The sequence below is a fragment of the Mastigoproctus giganteus genome, chromosome 4 (assembly GCF_048544385.1).
Source record: "Mastigoproctus giganteus isolate SK-2022 chromosome 4, ASM4854438v1, whole genome shotgun sequence".
NCBI lineage: Eukaryota > Metazoa > Arthropoda > Arachnida > Uropygi > Thelyphonidae > Mastigoproctus > Mastigoproctus giganteus.
This window is the reverse complement of record NC_143578.1, coordinates 241,412,606-241,429,484: the sequence shown is the minus strand read 5'-3', so window position 1 is coordinate 241,429,484 and position 16,879 is coordinate 241,412,606. Positions and strand designations below refer to the sequence as shown.

The 16,879-nt window shown below is 38.8% G+C and overlaps 1 protein-coding gene across 2 annotated transcripts in view; it reads right to left on the bottom strand.

Moving 5' to 3' along the window:
* Positions 1 to 16,866, bottom strand: part of Secp43 (tRNA Selenocysteine associated protein) — a 179,218-nt gene extending 162,352 nt beyond the window's left edge. For both annotated transcript variants that reach the window (XM_090372127.1, XM_090372128.1), the window contains exon 1: positions 16,790 to 16,866. The gene's annotated coding sequence lies outside the window, so the exon portion shown is untranslated. The remainder of the gene's footprint in view (positions 1 to 16,789) is intronic.
* Between the last annotated feature and the right edge of the window lie 13 nt (positions 16,867 to 16,879).

Here is a 16,879-nt window from a genome sequence, read left to right as displayed (position 1 = left end):
GCAGAATGCACACTGGTCCCAAAGGAGCTAGTTATGTCAGTGTCTCTATTGTCAGGGAGAAAGGAAATATATTGTGCAAAAAGGATAGGTGAAATAACACCAGGTTATGTCTGCCAGGGAGAAAAAGTTGATGTTGTACAGCAATATCATCTTTTAAGGGAACAAAGGGTGATACTGTTGTACACATTGGCAAATGACATTAAGAGTAGATCTGCGGACTTACTTAACAAGTAAAGGTTAATGTTGAAAAAAAAATTGCGAGTTAAATTTGAAAATGTCTGCAATTCTGCCCAGACATGATAGGAGGGAGTACATGAAGCGAACCTTGTCAATCAATTCAGCCCTGGAGAGATTGTGCAAGGCTCATGGGGTAGAATTTTTCTCAACAATGTCGTGCTTGTTAACAGGAGAGATTGTTTCTACAGGGATGGGATACAATTAAATAGAAAGGGTGCTGTTGTTGTTGTTGTTGTTTTTAACGACACATAGGCTGCTAGGGCCATATTGTGTCTTTCTAATGGTTAATATGGAATATCAGCTTAATTGTGATAGCTATATTTTATGATATATTCCTATACGATTTAGGAAAGTAAAGAGTTCTTTTTGATTAAAATCATCTCCCAGAATCTGTAATAAATTTATTGATGACTGCTTATTAGAAATTGACTTAAAGATGTCTAAACGAATGGTTTGAAAGTGGGAACAGTCCACTAACAAATGTCGAATGGTCAGTTGTTGTTGTTGTTGTGATTGGGTTTAAAGACACAAGGGCAACTGAGGCCAAATTGTGTCTATTCATCGTTTAATTGCATGACCCTATCTTTATGATTGTTAAATTATATACTTTTGTATAGGCCAATACATTTTAAGTATATTAAAAGTTCTTCAATATTTGCATTGTTTCCTAGAATATGGGATAAATCAGGTGATACATTAAGCCTTGAAACTGATTGAAACGTGTTTGACCGGATGGTTGAATGCAAGGGACAATCAAGCAGAAAATGGCGGACCGTAAGCCGACTGTTACAGGATGAACACTGAGGTGGGATTTCTCCCAGTAGCAAGTATAGATGGGTATGATGCGTATGTCCAATTCTTAGCCTTGCCAACACCACTTCCTCACGTCTGTTTGGTCTGAAGCAGGAGAGCCACAGCTTTGGTTCTTGTTTTATTTGGTAAAGTTTGCTGTTAGTATTCCTTTTCCATATCTGTGACCAGTTGTTGTAACATGCTTTATGAATAACAGGTTTAAAATCAGTGTATGGAACCTGAGGATGTTGTGAGAGAGTGGGTTGAGGATGTTTAGCGGCAAAGTCTGCAAAGAAAGGGTGCAAGAATGTTTGCTGATGCTATCGAGGCTGTGTTAGGCGGGACAGAAAACTGCTAGCTTGGAGGGATTCAAGGACTAATAGATTAACAGTACACACCTCAGCAAGAATCAATTTCACATTGGCCACAGGAAGAGGTGAGATTGATTCTTGCACTGCTTCTATTCGAATGAGCAGCAGTCTGCAAAGTGAGGTATTGGGGATTTCAAGGGTTGCTGGGAATCGTTGTGGAACAAGTAAATACATGGATTAGCATTAGTAGAGGCATTCGATGCAAGAAAGCAAACTTATGCAGCATTAAACAAAAAAAAAAAAAAAAAAACCTCCCATTTCACCTCTCCATTTGTTCAGCCTTAAATTTATTTAGGCTATCAACTTCCAAAACAAAAGATGGGAATCTGTTCACCAATCAACTACCCGCTGGCTAAAGGCAAATTTCCGCACATCTATTCTAAAACTATCTTTTTTCAATTAGAATCTATGCCCCCTCACGTCCTTAATCTGAGCAAGAATCCCATCAGCATTCAGCTTGCTCATCCCATTCAAGGCCTTATACACCTCAATCAGATCACCTCGCATGTGCCTACTCTCCAGACACTACAATTTGCAGAACTTAAGTCTTTGTTGGTAAAAGCACCCCTTTGTTCCCCTCACCAATCATGTTGTCCTTTGTACTTGTTCTAGCAACTCTACATCCTTCCTAAATAAAATGAGGTCTCCAGACCTGTACACAGTACTCTAGTTGTGGCCTGACTATTGCCTTGTATAATGGGATAATCACCTCCCTATCCCTGCTAGCAAAATTCCTAATATCATTGACAAGACTCCGTGACCTGCCCTGGCAGCCGATCTGCACTGCTCAGTGAACTTCATATTTGACTGCACAATTACCCCCCAGTCTTTTTCACTTTCCACTTCCCTGAGTGTAGTACAGGTCGACGATCACTAATCTGGCAGCGTTGGCACCTGTGGGGTGCCGAATTAGTGAGTTTGTCGGAACACCGGTGGTTATTTTAGCACATACAGTTTACCCAACAGCTCACCACTCATCCTACCTTGAACACATTGACTTACAAGCTAGTTTAAGAAAAAAATTCCCCAGGGGCCAAAAAATATTTAGCAAATAATTTGATTAGTAATTCTAAAATAAATATTGTAATGTCAGTGTTGTTTTTTTGCTTAAAATAGCAAAAAAAAAAAAAGTTTTGTTTTTTTTATTTAGCAGCAAACGGTAGGTTACTTTATTTCTTGAGAATCTGTGTTGGCCACATACGTGTGACGCTATTATGGCATGCATATGAAGGTCATTTGCGATTATTTTATTGCACGCACGGCAAGCACTGCAATAAACTAATTGCGATAAAATAAAGTCTCAAATGTTGCAATAAGTTTGTCAGTATTGTTAGAGTTTTGTTATTGTTATTTGTTATTTGGTTTTTTTTTTTTAGGAGCATTAGCAACTAAGGCCATATTGCTCCGGGATATGCGGTGGTCATTCCCTGATCTTTCCGCATCCTCCGTATTTGGTGGTGACGGGCTCGAACCCCGGTCTAATCAAGAAGCGTGTGCTACGCACTGCTGCTCCTTCCCACCTGGCTACGGAGGCGCCTTAGAGTTTTGTGAAAACAAGTTCGTTAGCACACTGTATTATCCAATCATATTGTGTTGTGTTTTTCCACAAGTTTGTACAAGTGTGTTGTTAAAAAAAAAATAAAATCTAAAAAGGAATGGCTAAAAGAAAATTACTAAAATAAGAGGAACTGAGAAAAATTGCTGGAATTTACAACTAAGCAGAGTTAAACTTCTCACAGACACACCGTTGTCAAGTTTTTCAGAAGTTCAACTTTATCTGTTATGGACAATGTACAGTGTTTGCACTTTACACCATGAGAGGCAATTACTTTATGCACTGGAACCATGGCTGGGGCTAAATGTGAGCAGGTTATAATAATAAATGCAGAAAAACAAGTAGGAACGGCTTGCCATTTTTCACGAGTTCGTGCCAACAGCTGATGCAGCAAACCAACGCCACCAAAATGATAGCGGCACTCTAGTGAGGCAAACCGAGAAATTTGAAATTACATTTGCGGAAATTATGTCCAAATTAGAGGTGGAACTGGATTAGTGATGGTCGACTTGTACCACACACTTGGTACGTTTCTCTTGGGTTATTGCTACCCATGTACAGTACTTTGCATTTGTCAATGTTAAACTTCAGTTGCCACTTCTCAGCCCATTTGCCCAACTTATCTAGATCCAGTTGGAGTGCCATACTGTCTTTACTGTCATTAACAACTCTGCCAACCTTTGTATTATCTGCAAACTTGGACATTAAACCTGATTAACCTAATAACATTTGCCCACAAAGAGCAATGTCCATTGATTACCACTCTGTCGTCTCCCACTCAACCATCCCTTTATCCATTGTAGCAACTTACCCTTAATGCCATACGTCTCCAATGTGTACAGCAGTCTTCCATGTGCAACAGTATCGAAAGCTTTCCTGAATCCAAGTGTATGAAATCAAAATTATATTTGGTATTCAGTTCCTTTCTCACCACATCATAGTATCCAATCAAATTAGTCAGACAAGACCTCCCTTTAACAAACCTATGCTGTGTCTTAACTATTACTGCAGTCTTGTCTAGATGATCCTCCAATGCTTCTTTAAAGTGATTCCATTATTTTCCCCCGGAACAAAAGTTAAACTAACAGGTCTATAGTTACTTGTGTCACCTTTTGAGCCCCCTTTGTGAATTGGGAATGTACATTTGCACATCTCCAGTCCATGGGGACCTCCCCTGAATCTAAGGATGCTCTCATAATTGCGGCTAAGGGTTTGCTAACTTCCCTCGCTGCCTCCTTCAATATAATTGGATAGATTCCATCTAATTGGATAGATTTCCTTATGTTTAACTTCAACAATTTCTCCTCCACTTTGCTCTCAGTTATTACAAAATCACTTAGCTCCCTAACTGATTTTGTAATAAATCAAACTTTATAACTATTGTAATAAATCAAATAAATCAAAGTCTGGGAGTGCCAGAGTTTGATAAACTTCTGGCACTCCCCTCATTGAATAACTCCTCATGTGTGAATGTAGATGCAAAATACTCATTCAGTTTATCAGTTACCTGAGCACAATCATCAATAATCAACCCATTTATGTTAAGTGGTCCAATCTGATTCATCCCTTTCCTTCTAGAGTTTACATAAGTAGAGAACTCTTTGCTGTTTTTCTCTGTATCCTTTGCCAAAGATTTCTCATAATCTGCCTTCGCCTGCCTGACCTCCTTGTGACTTGATTACAGACTAGCTTATATCTGCCATAGGCTTCTGTGTCACCTGATACTTTATATGCATCCTATATATATTTTTCATCTCTACCACAGGCCTCGTTAATTTATCTCACATCCATGTAGGCCTAAACCTTGAACAGTATTTCTTAGTTGGAATGAAAAGCCTAGTAGCCTCCAAAATTAAGTCCCTGAAGGGTTTCCATTTAGAATTCAACATTGGCAACATCATCATCAGTTGATCCCACTGTACAGAATTTAAAAACTGTCTGGGACCTCTGTAGTCACCTTTACGAAAGTAAAAGCCCTTCCCTTTAGCTTTGATAGTAGTCACATCTTTAAGTAATTCCCACATCAGTACATTGTGTTCACTGTCATCCAGTGGGTCCTTTATCTGCAAATTCTTAATGCATGAATAATCACTGCTGATAATCAGATCAAGAATATTATACTCCATCTGGTTACCTCTCGAACATGTAGCTGTAGAAAACAGTCATCCAATAAATCCACAAAATCCCCCATAATAAGACATTCTGATTTACTGGCTCACTCTGTTTCTCTGCACAATTGCTCATTATACTCATCAGATTCATTAGGCATATAACACACACCTCTCATTTTTTTCTTTCCCAGTGCTTAAAAAAAACCAAAAAGGCCTCCATAGCTAAGTGGTCCAAAGCGAGAGTGCAGTAGCACGCATTCTTTAAGTTGACAGGTCTTTAAGCCTGACTGCTAAATATGGTCGATCTGCCAACCCACACTGGACCAGCTTGGCAGATTATGGTCCATTTCCCTCAGCATGAATTGTTGAGGAGGCTTCCATCCTGCAGTGGGTTGATAATGGCAGCAGCTTGGTGTGACATAAGCACTTCCGAGTGCTTAGGTTACACCAAACAGACTCAACATTGCATTATCCACCAACATCAATTGGATGCACTTCATTATATTTTATGTCTTTCTTAACTAGCAGCATAACCCCTCCTCCCTTCCTGTCCTGGCTATCCTTTCTGTACACATTATACTCCCCAAATTCCAATTCTGCACTGTTTATGTCTGTGTGACACCATGTTACTGATATCCCAACAATATCTGCCTTTGATGTCTTGACTAGCACTTCAAGCTCATCAAATTTATTAACTATACTCCTAGCATTGGTGTACATGCAAGTATACATGCACCTGTTTCTACTCTTAGTTACCCCAACACAGCCCATGTATTTACTTGTTCCACTATGACTCCCAGCAGTCCTGGAAATCTCCATTATTTTGCTTTCCAGGGCTGCTGCTCATTCTATTAGAAGCAGTGCAAGAATAACTTTTGCCTCTGCCTGAGGCCACTGTTAACCTTTCAGTCTGTGTATCCTCCCCAAGCTAGCAGTTTTCCAACTCACTAACATTGCCTCGATAGCATCAGCAAATATTCTTGCATCCTTTCCTATTTAAGTTCTCTCCTGTCAACACACACAGACCAGGCTGAAAAAAATTCTACCGCTTGAGCCTTGCACAATCTCTCCAGGGCCGAATTAATCAACAAGGCTCTCATCATATACTCCCTCATATCTTGCCTGGGCAGAATTGCAGACACTTTCACATTCAACCCTAACTCGTGACATAAGCACTGCGAAAGCAAAAATAAGAGTAGGAGTGTGTTATAGGCCTAATGACTCGAATGAGTACAATGAACAATTGTACAGATAAATCGAGTGGGCTAGTAAATCAGAATGTCTTATAATGGGGGATTTTAACTTCCCAGATATTGACTGGAATTTGTGGGTTGGTCACTCACACACTATTCAGCCTTTATGGATTTATTGGATTATTGTTTTCTGCAGCAGCATGTTCGAGAGGCAACCAGAGAAAGTAATACTCTTGATCTGGTTATCAGCAGTGATCATTCGTGTATTAAAAATTTGCAGATAAAGGAACCACTAGGTGGCAGTGATCACAGTGTACTGATGTGGGATTTACTTAAAGATTTAATTACCATCAGGGGTAAAGGAAAGGGTTTTTGCTTCCATAAAGGTGAGTACAGTGGTCTCCGACAGTTTTTAAATTCTGTACAGTGGGATCAACTGACGATGCTACCTAGAGTAAATTCTAAGTGGGAAGCATTCAAGGAATTAATCATGGATGCTACTAAAAGTTTCATACCTATTAAGAAATATTGTTCAAGGTTTAGGCCTAAATGGTTATCTAATGAACTAATGAGACTCGTAACAGAGAAGAAAAATGCATGGGATGCATATAAATTATCAATCGACTCAGAAGCCTATGGCAGATATAAGCTAGTCTGTAATCAGGTCACAAAGGAGGTTAGGCAGGCGAAGGCAGATTATGAGAAATCCTTGGCAAAAGATGCTAAGAAAAACAGCAAGAATTTCTTTACTTATATAAACTCTAAAAGGAAGGGGGATGAATCTGATTAGTCCACTTGACATCGATGGTTTGAGTGTTGATGATCCTGCTCAGATAGCAAACAAACTGAAAGAGTATTTTGCATCTACATTCACAAATGAGGAATTATTAAGGTTTGAAAATGGCAGAAGGTTATCAAATTGTAGCAGGATACTTAATGATTTTTTAATAACTGAAAGCAAAGTGGAGGAGAAATTGTTGAAGTTAAACATAAGAAAAGCACATGGGGTGGATGGGATCTATCCAGTTATATTAAAGGAGGTGGCAAAGCAACTAAGCAAACCCTTAGCCATAATTATGAGAGCATCCTTGGACTCAGGGGAGGTTCCCACGGCCTGGAGATGTGCAAATGTATCCCCAATTCACAAAGGGGGATCAAAGGGTGACACGAGTAATTACAGACCAGTTAGGTTAACTTCTGTTCCGGGTAAAATAATGGAGTCACTGGTTAAAGATGCATTGCAGGATCATCTAGACAAGACTGCAGCAAGAATTCAGACACACCTTGGGTTTGTTAAGGGAAAGTCTTGTCTGACAAATTTGATAGGATATTATGATGTGGTTACAAAGGAACTGGATGCAAAAAATAATTTTATTTTGATATCATATATTTGGATTTCAGGAAAGCTTTTGACACAGTTGTGCATGGAAGACTATTGTACAAATTGGAGCAGAATGGTATTAAGGGTATGTTGCTACAATGGATAAAAGGATGGTTAAGTGGGAGAAGACAGAGGGTGGTAATCAATGGGTGCTGCTCTTCGTGGACTAATGTTATTAGTGGAGTCCCACAGGGTTCGGTGTTAGGTCCACTGTTGTTTTGTATATTTATCAATGATATTGAAGAAGATATATCAGGCTTAATGTCGAAGTTTACAGATGATACAAAGGTTGGCAGGGTTGTTAATGACAGTAATGGCAGTGTGCTGCTGCAACAGGATCTAGATAATTTGGGCAGATGGGCTAAGAAGTGGCAACTGAAGTTTAACCTTGACAAATGCAAAGTACTGCATATGGGTAGAAGTAACCCCAGAGAAACGTACCAACTGTGTGGTACTACACTTAAGGTGGTAGAAAATGAAAAAGACCTGGGAGTAATTGTGCAGTCAGATATGAAGTTTTCTGAGCAATGCAGACAGGCTGCCAGGGCAGGTCATGGGGTTTTTTCAATGATATATAGGAATTTTGCTAGCAGGGAGAAGGAGGTGATTGTCCCTCTGTATAAGGCAATGGTCAGGCCACGCCTTGAGTACTGCGTACAGGTCTGAAGGCCTCATTTTAGGAAGGATGTAGATTTACTTGAGCGTGTACAGAGAAGGGCAACAAGATTGGTGTCCTTCTCTGTACAGAGAAGGGCAACAAGATTGGTGAGGGGAATGAAGGAATCCTCTTATCAAGAGAGGCTTAAGTTCTGCAAATTGCAGTGGCTGGAGACTAGGCACCTACACGGTGATCTGATTGAGGTGTATAAGGCCTTGAATGGGTTGAGCACGTTGAATTCTGATGGAATCCTTCCACTTGTTCAGATTACGAACCTAAGGGGGCATAAATTCAAATTAAGAAAAGACAGATGTAGAATAGATGTGCATAAATTTGCCTTTAGCCAGCGGGTGGTTAATTGCTGGCACAAACTTCCATCTGTCGTTGTGGAAGTTGATAGGTCGAATAAATTTAAGGAGGCATTTGGAGGGAATGGTGTGTTTTTTTTTTTTTTTTTTTTTGGCTGATGCTGCATAAGCTCATACACTTGCTTTCTTGCATCACATGCCACCACTACTACTACTTTTTTTTCAACATTGACCTGTACTTGTTGAGTAAATCTGCAGATTTCTTACTCTTAATGTTATTAGTTCCAACGGGTACAACATCACATTCTGTGCCCTTACAAGATATCTGCTCTACGACATCAACTTTTGCACATGGCAGAATTGTGTTGGGGTAACTAACAGTAAGAATTAGTGTATGTATACTTGCATGTACACCAATGCTAGGAATATAAAAATAAATTTGATGAATTTGAAGTAATGGTCAAGATGTGAAAAGAGGATACTGTTGGGATATCAGATGTGGTGCCACACAGATAAAAGCAGTGCAGAATTGGAATTTGGGGAGTACAATGTGCATGGAAAGTACAGACAGGGTAGGAAGGGAGGAAGGGTTATGCTGTTAGTTAAGAAACGCAAAATCTAAGGAAGTGCAGCCAGTTGACGGGTGGACAATGCAATGTTGAGTCAGTGTGGTGTGACATAAGCACAGAGAAAGTGAAAATGAGAGTAGGTGTGTGTGTGTGTGTGTGTGTGTGTGTGTGTGTGTGTGTGTGTGTGTGTGTGTGTGTGTGTGTGTGTGTGTGTTATAGGCCTAATGAATCTGATGAGTATAATGAGCAATTGTGCAGAGAAATGGAGTGGGCCAGTAAATCAGAATGTCTCATAATGGGGATTTTAACTTTCCAGATATTGACTGGTCACTTGCAAGACTATTGTGGATTTCTTGGATGAGTGTTTTCTATAGCAAACTGTTCGAGAGGCAACCAGCGGGAGTAATACTTTTGATCTGATTATCAGCAGTGATTCTTCATGCATTAAGAATCTACAGATAAAGTAATCACTGGGTGGTAGTGATCACAGTGTACTGATGTGGGATTTACTTAAAGATGTAACTACATCAGGGGAAGGGTTTTTGCTTTCATAAAGGTGACTACAGTGGTCTCAGATTTTTAAATTCTATACAATGGGATCAACTGATGATGTTACCAACGGCGAATTCGAAATGGTAAGCCTTCAGGGACTTGAACTTAGAGGGTACTAGGCTTTTCATACTAACTAAGAAATACTGTTCAAGGATGAGGCCTAAATGGATATCAGATGAATTAATGCGGCTCGTGGCAGAGAAGAAGAATGCATGGGATGCATAAAAATTATCAAGTGACACATAAGCTTATGACAGACATAAGCTAATCTGTAATCAAATGAAAGGGAATTAGGCTGGTAAAGGCAGATTACGAGAAATCTTTGGCAAAGGATGCAAAGAAAAAAAGCAGAGTTCTTTACTTATGTAATCTTAAAAAGAAAGGGATGAATTAGATTGGTCCACTTAACATAGATAGTTTGACTATTGATGATCATGCTCAAATAGCTGATAAATTGAATGAGTATTTTGCATCTACATTCACATAGGAGGAGTTATTCAAAGAGGGCAATGCTAGAAGTTTATCAAACTCTAACATGGAGCTAAGTGTTTTCATAATAACTGAGAGCAAAGTGGAGGAGAAATTGTTGTAGTTAAACATAAGAAAGGATGGGATCTATCCAGTTATATTAAAGGAGGCAGCAAAGGAAGTAAGCAAACCCTTAGCCATAATTATGAGAGCATCCATGGCCTCAGGGGAGGTATCCATGGACTGGAGATGTGCAACTTTGTCCCCAATTCACAGAGGGGATCAAAGGGTGACAATGGCAATTACAGACCTGTTAGTCTAAACTTCTGCTCCAGGGAAAATAATGGAGTCACTATTAAGGAAGTGATGCAGGATCATCTAGACAAGACTGCAGTTATAGCATGGGTTTGTTAAGGGGAAGTCTTGTCTGACAAATTTGATTGGATACTATGATGTGGTCACAAGGGAATTGGATGCAAAGAATAATTTTGATATCATATACTTGAATTTTAGGAAAGCTTTTGATACTGTGGCACATGGAAGAATACTGTACAAATTGGAGCAGTATGGCATTAAGGGCAAGTTGCTGCAATAAATAAAAGGATGGTTGAGTTGGAGAAGACAGAGTGTGGTTATCAATGGACACTGCTCTTCATGGACTAATATTATTAATGGATTCCCCCAGTGTTCAGTGTTGGGCCCTTTGCTGTTTTCGGTATTTATCAATGATATTGCTAAAGGTGTGTGTGTGTGTGTGTTATGGAGGTTTAATGGTGCAAAAGCTGCTGAGGCTATAGTGCGCCAAAATATTGCTAAAGGTATATCAGGGTTAATGTCTAAGTTTGCAGACGATACGAAGGTTGGCAGGGTTGTTAATGACAGTAATAATAGTATGCTACTGCAACAGAATCTGGAAAAGTTGAGGAAATGGGCTGATTGTTAGTTTCTTTGTTATTTGGTTTTTAGGGGCATTAGCAACTAAGGCCATATTGCTCCGGGAATATGCGGTGGTCATTCCCTGACCTTTCTGCATCCTCCGTATTTGATGGTGATGGGCTCGAACCCGGTCTAATCAAGAAGCATGTGCTACGCACTGCTGCTCCTTCCCACCTGGCTACGGAGGCGCCTCAAATGGGCTGAGGTGGCAACTGAAGTTTAACATTGACAAGCGTAAAGTACTGCATATGGATAGCAGTAAAACCCCAAAGTAACGTATCAACTGGGTAGTGGAGAATGAAAAGAACCTGGGGGTAATTGTGCAGTCAGATATGAAGTTTTCTGAGCAGTAAGGCTGCTCGTGGTGTCTTACAGCAGTACTGTACAGCAATACCTCACTTAGCACGGCTTCAAACAGCACAGGTTTCACTATAACACTGTTTTCAGCATTATATATAGGCATTATATATTATATATTCAGCATTATATAAAACACTGTTTTCACATTATATATAGGCCTTTCAAAAATATATAGGCAGTATCAAAAGCCTATATATATATATATAGGCTTTTGATACTGTTGCACATGGAAGACTGCTGCATAAATTGGAGCAGTGTGGCATTGGAGGCAAATTGCTGCTATGGATAAAGGGATGGTTGAGGGGGAGAAGACAGAGTGGTAATCAATGGACACTGCTCATCGTGGACTAATGTTATTAGTGGAGTCCCTCAGGGTTCAGTATTGGGTCCATTATTGTTTTCTGTATTTATAAATGATATTGATGATGGTATATCAAGCTTAATGTCCAAGTTTGCCGACGATACGAAGGTTGGCAGGGTTGTCAAGGACACTACTGACACTATGCTACTGCAACAGGATCTGGAAAGGTTGAGCAGATGGGCTGAGAGGTGGCAAATGAAGTTTAACATTGACAAATGTAAAGTACTACATATGGGAAACAGCAACCCCAGAGCAACGTATCAACTCTGTGGTACTACACTGAGAGTGGTAGAGAATGAAAGGGACCTGGGGGTGGTTGTGAAGGCAGATATGAAGTTTTCTGAGCAGTGCAGACGGGCTGCAAGAGTAGCTCATGGTGTATTGTCAATGATATATAGGAATTTTTCTAGCAGGGATAAGGAGGTGATTATTCCCTTGTATAAGGCAATGGTCAGACCACACCTAGAGTACTGTATACAGGTTTGGAGGCCTCATTTCAAGAAGGATGTAGAGATGCTGGAACGAGTACAGAGAAGGGCAACAAGATTAGTGAATGGAACAAAGGGGTGCTCTTACGAAGAAAGGCTTAAGTTTTGCAAATTACAGTGTCTGGAGACTAGGCACCGGCGAGGTGATCTGATAGAGGTGTATAAAGCTTTGAATGGTTTGAGCATGCTCAATGCTGATGGGATTCTTCCTCTTGCTCAGAATAATCACCTGAGAGGGCATAAATTAAAATTGAGAAAAGACAGATGTAGGATAGACGTGAGGAAATTTGCCTTTAGCCAGCGGGTGGTTGGTTGGTGGAATAGACTTCCATCCCTTGTCGTGGAAGTTGATAGCCTAAATAAGTTTAAGGCTCAGCTGGACAGGTATTTCGAATGAACAGAGGGGTGAAGTGGAAGTGGTTATTTTTTATTTATTTATTTATTTTATTATTTTATTTTTTTGGGCTGATGCTGCATAAGCTTGCTTTCTTGCATCAAATGCCTCTACTAATGCTAATATGCTGCGTTGTTGTAGCCTAGGTACACGTACATATATGCTGCGGTGTCAACTATATTGTCTCACATGCACGTGGCAGTAGCTCCCCTCAGGCAGTCAGTGGCAACGTGCAACTGTGTTCAGTATTCTTAATTCTGTCCTGATGAGACGACGTGATAGCTTTTCATATCTTCATTTTATAATTTATTTTTTAACCATTTAAATACGATTGAAAATGTATCTGCATCTTGGCAAGAAATCACTGCCAAACAACATGCGTTCTGTTTGTCAGCATGTTTTGCTCTATTTGGAGAATGATTTCACTGGTTTTCAATCGCAAGTTCAGACAATTGTTGAAGACATTGTGAAGATCAGAAAAGACCTGGGATTCAAAACTTTGGACACTGCCAATGTACGTGACTGCACTGACTCACATGCAAAAGACTTAGATGATGCAACTCTCCTTGAAATTGACGAGCAAACTGCATAAGAAGAGGAAAACAATTCTGAAGTGGATAAACTGAAGTAGCACCAAAAGAATTTTCAACAGAATTGAAGAAAGTTTTTCGGGAGGTTCACAATGCCTGTGAGGAGATTATGAATAGAGAGATCCGGATGACGAACGTAGTATCAAGATATGGCAAACTTTACAAGATGGGATTCGATGCTACAAAGACTTGTACACTGAGAAATAGAAGAGACGACTTCACCAGACATTATTATTGAAATATCTAAATAAACAATAAAGCTTTTTTCTAATCTCTCATGATAATACCTTTTAATTAATAAAATTTTTGCAATATTTTTTATTTCAAATCCTTTTAATTGGCAATCAAGCAAAAATTGTTTATAGATTTATAGCCAATTAAAAGTATTTGAAATAAACAATATTGGGCACTGCCAATGTATGTGGACTGTTTCTATAAAACTCATTACAATTATACCTCAATCAGCATGGTTTCACATAACACGGAACATTTTCGGTACTAATTATCAGTGCTATGCAGGGTATTATTGTATATAGGTATGGAGGTCTCATTTTAAGAAATGATGTAGAGCTGCTGGAACGATTACAGAGAAGGGCAACGAGATTGGTGAGGGGAACAAAGGATTGGTGTTACCAAGAAAGGCTTAAGTTCTGCAAATTACAGCTTCTGGAGACTAGGTACCTGCGAGATGATCTAATTGAGGTGTATAAGGCCTTGAATGGATTGAGTAAGCTCAATGCTAATGGGATTCTTTCTCTTGCTCAGATCTTTCTTCAATTTGAATTTATGCCCCCTCAGGTGCATAAATTCAAATTAAGGAAAGAAAATTTGTAGAATAGATGTGCAGAAATTCACCTGTAGCCAGTGGGTGGTTGATAGTTGGAACAAACTTCCATTTGTTGTAATGGAGGTCAGCAACTTAAATAAGTTCAAGGCAATACTAGACAAACATTTGAAGTGAATGGATGGGTGAAATGGGAAGGGTGTTTTTTTTTGGCTGATGCTATATAAGCTTGCTTTCTTGCATCATAAGCCCTACTAATGCCAAGTATGCCACAGAAAGAGATACAATCGTTGGAGTAGAAACTGAAATGGTGGATTCATATACTTATCTTGGACCATTCGTTAACTGTAACAATAATAAATAGCTGGAAGTCAAGAGAAGAATAAATTTTGGATGGATAGCATTCAAGAAATATAGTCAGATACTGAGGAGCAATATCCCAATTTGTCTGAAACGTAAAATAATGAACCAATAAATACTCTCCACTATGAATTATAGACCAAACAAATGGAAGAGAAGCTGAAAACTAAACAGCAAAGAATAGAATAAATTATATTAGGAATTAAACTGTTGGATAAGAAGAGAAACAAATGGATTAGGCAGCAAATACAAGTAAAAGACATTCTTATCAAAACTTAAGAACTGAAATGGACTTGTGCAGGACACAACTCAAAGACATGACAACAGATGGACAGAGAAAATAACAGAATGGTACCCAAGAGGAGCTAAAAGGAAACATGGAAGACCACAATTGAGATGAACAGATGAAATTCAAGAGTTTGTGGGTAGTAAATGGATGGCCACTGCACAAAACAGAACGAACTGTAAAGTTGCTGGAGGCCTTCATCCTGTAGTGGATTGAAAATGGCTGTTGACAATAATGATAACTTGGATTTCAGGAAAGCTTTTGATACTGTTGCACATAAAAGAGTGCTATACAGATTGGAGCAATGTGGCATTAAAGGCAAGTTACTGCTATGAATAAAGAGATTGTTGAGTGAGAGAAGAGAATGGTTATTAATGTACACTAATCTTATTGGCGGGGTTCCCCGGGGTTCAGTGTGGGGGCCACTGTCATTTTCTATATTTATTAATGATATTGATGAAGACATATCAGCTTAATGTCTTAGTTTGAGGATAATATAAAGATTGGCAGGGTGATTAATCACAGTAATCAGGGTAAACTACTGCAACAAGATCTAGAAACATAAGGTAGATGGGCTGAGAAGTGGCAGTTTAACAGTGGAATTTTAACATTTACAAATGCAAGGTACTGCATATGGGTAACAATAATCCCAGATTAACATACCAACTGTGTGATTCAATATCATAGTGGAAAATGAAAAAGACCTCAGGTAATTGTGCAGTCAGATATTAAGTTCTCTCAGTAGTAAAGACAGCTTGTGGGGTTTTGTAAATGATATACAGGAGCTTTGCTAGAAGGGATAAGGCAGTGATTATCCCATTGTATAAGGCAATGGTTATGGTCCATCTTGAGTACTGCATACAGACCTGAAAGCTTCATTTTAGGAAGGATGTGAATCTGTTTTACCAAGAAAGGCTGTAGTTCTCAAACAGCAGGAAATAGATACTAGATCCAGTATGATCAAGGTAAGATTTGATCAAGGTAAGATTTGAAATGAAATTAACAAGGGATGTTTCCATGATAATAGTAGATGTAGTGATGTGGAAGTGAGTAATTTGAATAAACTTAATGAAGAAATAGGCAAATTGTTACAAGAGTTTGAGAGGTGATGTTGGAAAGTGGTTCTCTCCCTTTTTTGCGTCATTTGCATCTACTAATAATAACAGCAGGTGCCTTCCCCCTCCAATTCAAATGCCTTCTGAGTACTGGGGGCATGCAATCGGATAAAGATGACCCTTATATCTTTCACATATTATATCAAATCTTACTTGTTCTGATTAGGGCATATGTGACTCAGGCTATGATGTGTACTATGTGTACATTTGTTTTTCAGATAAAAAGCTACAAAAAAGGCTTCCCTCCAGTCAAATGCCTTTACATATATCACTATTTTTTTTTTAACCAATATTTTATGTAGATTCAAAAAGATACAGCAACGGTTTTGTGATTAAAAGCTGTTAAGTGGTCTTCTGGCAAGCATATGCCCCATGTTCGGAATGGTTTCTGATTAAAAGATCACAAATTAGAAGACGAAACTACATGAACTTACATAATTTTTTAATTGGTGAAATGGCATTTTTTATTTAAAATATTCACTAAATAAATATCGACTTTTAAAAGGTAACTATGAAGATGGAAAAGCTTGAATGTTTCATAATGCAAGTTCCGTTGCCATATGAAAAATATAGTGAATACGGTTCGCGAGAAAATTGTGCCCAGTGCCAAAAAACCCTGACATGACTGAAAATGATAAAATACATATTATATGCAAATTCTTGACAAAACAGGAATAGTAAATTTAACAGTCGTATTCTGCAGAAATCTAAACAAACAAGTTCAATTGCATTTGAAGTCGAAATGCGGCCATACGTATGCGTTGTGGGAGTTGGCATTTTAAATCTGAAAGTGTTATTACGTCCTGGAATTCAATTCTCAAAACAGTTAATCAAGAATACTAATTATTTTATTCTATACACTTAACAAATTGAAGAAAAGTGGCTAATTTTGATAAACTATTTAAAAAGACGATTCTTACCAATTCTAAGTTAATCCTACGTCTTGCTTTCGTATATTCTGTATGACAGTGATTTTGAATTAATAGAGGGCGCAGGCTTCCACATATACT